Genomic DNA, 5,023 nt, shown 5'->3' on the forward strand with positions numbered 1-5,023 from the left:
TTTTGCAGCATTACCGTTTTCAGTATTAATAATAATAATAATAAATGTTTCTTGAGCAGCTAATCAGCATTACAATGATTTCTGAAGGATAATGTGACACTGAAGACTGGAGTAATAATGCTGAAAATTCAGCTTTGTTCACAGGAATAAATTACATTTTAACATATATTCAAATTTATTTTAAATTGTAATAATATTCAGAATATCACTGATTTTAATTAATTAAATAAATGCAGCCTTTGTGAACATTAAAGAGTTAGTTCACCCAAAAATGAAAATTCTGTCATTAATTACTCACCCTCATGTTGTTCAAGGCCTTCATTCATCTTCAGAACACAAATTAAGATATTTTTGATAAAAACTGATGGCTCAGTGAGGCCTGCATTACAGTGGTTCAACCTTAATATTATGAAGCAAAGAGAATACTTTCTGTGCACCAAAATAACAACTTTATTCAACAATATCTACTGATGGGTGATATCAAAACACTGCTTCATGAAGCTTTATAGCTTTACGAATCATTTGTTTTGAATCAGTGGTTCGGATCACATATAAAACTGCCAAAGTCCATAGACAGTAAAAGAAATGGACACAGCGACCCCATTGGAACTCAATTGAGTCAAGTGAAGCCCATTTTTAGCGATTTTTAGCACTTCCGTTTCTGACGCGCAGACTCAAACTAAGCTTGATGACGTCCGCAACCTGTCTGACAGATGTAAATCTTCTAGTAGCTGTGCGTGAAAACTGCCATCGTTAATCTTGTAGAGACGGCGAGCTTGAGCGGGGAGTTCTTCGGCGTGAGTGAGCAGGAGTAAGTATCCTGATTAATTAGTTTGTATAATATTTTAAAATATAACGCCAGTACGCCATATTAACTTAATGCATACTATTGCCTGCGAGCTTCTCCTCCTGTCTGTACGGTAATTTCTCTACTGTGCGACAGAGAGTCGAGTGGTTATGACGCAATCGTTAGCCTATTTTTACGAAAACTGTTTCTACGGGGCCATAATGTAACATAGAAGGTAATGGAGCCCTTTATACATTGTCGTGTATCTTTAGAAATAAATAATGGACAAATGGAGTCTTTAAACGCCTCAGATGTAAAGTTATTCACTGTCAAAGTGACGCCAAAATGAATGGAAGTCAATGGGATGCTAACGCAAGTGAAGTACTGCTACAAGATGGCGGCACGCGGCCGACTTCAACTTCCGGTCGACTTCCTTGGGCACTGCCAAAGTCACGCACCCCAGTGGTGAACCATTGAAATTTCGAAACACTTATGACATAACGAAACCTCGTTTAATGAAATCACGTGACTTTGGCAGTTTGATGCACTCCGAACTAGGGATGGGCATTTTTCCAAAATACTGTATTCGAATATTCGTTTATTTAAATTAGGTTAAACGAAGACGTTATTGTTTTATATTCATCAAGATTTTGTAACCATTTCTGAACAAGCTTACGATTAGGCAATATACACAACAAGCTTACATTATATCTCATTATATTCTTTTAATTCAAAGCATTAAACAATATGTGTAAACAGAAAATATCAAGAACAAAAGCATTTAATCTCAAGCAGCGCGAGCGGGAAAAAACAGCGCCCGTTATTGTACAAAACGTACATAATACACTTGAGTCATATATGGTTATCGTGTTTATATTGTTTCACATGTTCATGTTGAGAAAAACAATAATCTTCACATGCTCGGGTGAGAAAACGAGCTGTGCTGACAGACCTTGCAGAGACAATAACTGTGTGCTAAGCTAAGTTTCTAACGGTAACGGTACTGTTTTCTGTTCGTAAATATATCTCCCTCGACGAAACTTAAAGGAAGCATATGTCTGAAAATCATTTTGCTATCAGATAATTATCATCTTGGCTCACTCGGGGATAACATACAGCTGCACTTACATTACCTGACGTTGTGAATGCAGTGATTGACAGCTGTCTTTCCTCACTCGACGGGTAACGTATTTAGATTTCATGTGCTTTCTCATTATGGTGTTGATATTATGATAACTGAGTTTCATTATTTAATTTGATCAAAAGTAATGCCATTTTGTAAGATAATTTTCATCTAAGTAATTCCAAACTGCGCGAGAAGTAGATGACAACATTATGTGATGATCAAATAAAATAAACTTGAACACGCTCCACAGCGCCACCCGGTGCATTTAGCTATAACTGCGAGTTTTAGTGCGCAGGATTTATCATGGATTCACTGCATTTACGGCCAGCAAAGCAACATAGTAAAATTCGAATAGTATTTTTATTTTTCGAATATTAATTACAGAACGAATATTCGACTATTTGTGCCCATCCCTACTCCGAACCACTGATTCAAAACAAAAGATTAGTAAGCTTCATGAAGCAGTGTTTTGAAATCAGCCATCACTAGATATTGTTGAATAAAGTCGTTATTTTGGGGGTTTTTTTGGCGCACAAAAAGTATTCTTGTTGCTTTATAATATTAAGGTTGAACCACTGTAGTTACATGAACAGTTGTAAATATGATTTTAGTAGCTTTCTGGGCATTGAAAGTCTTAATTATCTTGCTGTCAATGGAGGCCTCACTGAGCCATCGGATTTTATCAAAAATATCTTAATTTGTGTTTCGAAGATGAAGAAGACTTCTTTCAAAAACAAACAAAAAACATCTTCCTGATCCCAAACTTTTGAATGGTAGTTTATGTGTGTTAGCGTATTTGGCCTTGCAAAAAGACTGATATGGTCAATTCCCCTTGTCCATCATATTCATACATAGTATGATCATAGTAATCAACAGAAATCCAGAAATGTCCATGACATGTTACTGAACATCTGAAAGGTTACTCCTTCTCAGTCAGAACCTCAGACTTCACACAGAGATACGCTCTCAGTATCCCGCTGACAGCTGAAAAACCAATCAGATGTGTACATGCTTCTAACAGAAATGTGGAACAAATTAAACAGCTAAAAAATAGAGAGTTTGAATAAGAGAGCAAAGTTATGCAAGAGAAGGTGACAGAAACTTTTGTTTGTTTGAATGAATGAAGTACTAATGCGGTTGTATATTTTCTCTAGAACTAAAATTGTAGAAAAATCAAGACATGCTAAGATTGAGTAAACGGCGTCAAGTTAAAGAAAATTGGGTTGTCAGCCATTCACGCCATGGCATGAACAAGCTCCTGATTGGTTTGCCTGTAGCAGGCCTTCACTTCAAGCCAACACTCAGAAACTACACAGGAAGTGACTTTTAACAACCCACCGCAATTATCGCATGCTCATTGGACTGGAAGCACAAGGCCATAATCAATTAGCAATCTGTGGTGAGCGCAGGAGAACAAGTCTGGCAAGGTCAGTCCGTGTAGACGCAAATTTGGGGGATAGTCCGGGATCCTGTTTTTGTCAGACAGGGGTTAAGCTATAAAAACAGCTAAATTTATGAAATGTGGTCACCAGGGCCTTTCCAGTTGAGCGAGTGTAAAGCCGGCCCACAGAACAAATTGGAGAGCTGATGATCTGCATCACGTAAGGAGGCCTTGGGGTCAGGTAAATAGAGAAACCGCAAGTTTAACAGCATCTGTGAAAGACGTGTTTATGACAGCAGTGTGTTTACTATTTGTAGAAAGAAAGAAATATAGAAATATGTGGAAAATGGTCTAAAAAATTTAAATATATTAACATTTAAAATGTATATACTTTCCATACACTACCATTCAAATGTTTGGGGTCAGTAACATTTTTCAGTAATGTTTTTGAAAGAAGTCTCTCTTACTCACCTGATCAAAAATACAGTAAAATACTGTAAAACTTCAGTCTTCAGTGTCACATGATCCTTCAGAAATCATTCTAATATGCTGATTTTGTGCTCAAGAAACATTTATTATTATCAATGTTGATAACAGTTGTGCTGCAATATTTTTGAGGAAACTGATATTTTTTTCTACCGGCATATCGTTAGCCAATAAAGAAATCCGATCATAAATGGACCAATGAAAACCCTGATATTTTACCAGTGGTTCGTTCTCAATTCTCTCAGTCTGACACACACCTCCCTCTTCCTGCAATGTCACCAAGTTTGGCTGGGCTACTTTTACACTGGGCTATTGGGCTACTTTTACACTGTTGCCGCGAGTGGTTTTTCATGTCCACGGGTTGATTCGACTCAAAATAACGTGATATTTAGCCCCTGGAATGCAAATTTTACCAGGGGAGCTCCTCCAAAAACACACATTTTGCCCCCTGGAACACGATTTTTACCGTGGGACCCCACTGAAATGCGATTGGGCTAGCTGAATTTAGGTAATGTGTGTTTTTTTTTTGTTCTTAATTTATTACTGACTGTTTACTTCTGTTTTTTGTAAATCAAGGTTTCTTGTGTGGTGTGAGAGCAACTGCAACAAGGTTACTGTTTTGAGTATTGTGCTTTTTGAAGCTTGAAATTAATGATTGCCTTGACAAAATGGATGGACAAAAAAAATTAGATATTAAAATATCTACAGTATACAATATATGGTGGTTTTCCCCATGGTGTTTAAAATGATACTGAATATTGATCATGTTCAGGGTATTGTATTGAAGTTAGAAATTCTAGTATTGTGACCACTAATTCATGCACTTCATCAATAATTGATGAATAATTGATCATTTATTAAAGATTGCTGGCTAAAAGGTAATTAGTACTTTGAGTAGTTTGTGAGAAGAGTAATTTGTACTTTTACTGGAATACTTTTTGACAACAGTACTCTTACATGTAATTGAGTATTATATCAGCACTTGTACTTAGTACAAATTTTCATATATATATATATATATATATATATATATATATATATATATATATATATATATATATATATGAAAATTTGTACTAAGTACAAGTGCTGATATAATACTTATATATATATATATATATATATATATAATGTCTGTGTTTGAATATACTTATTATAAATACATATATATATATATATATATATATATATATATATATATATATATATATATATATGTATTTATAATAAGTATATACAAACA

This window comes from Chanodichthys erythropterus, chromosome 17 (assembly GCF_024489055.1).
Source record: "Chanodichthys erythropterus isolate Z2021 chromosome 17, ASM2448905v1, whole genome shotgun sequence".
Classification (NCBI taxonomy): domain Eukaryota; kingdom Metazoa; phylum Chordata; class Actinopteri; order Cypriniformes; family Xenocyprididae; genus Chanodichthys; species Chanodichthys erythropterus.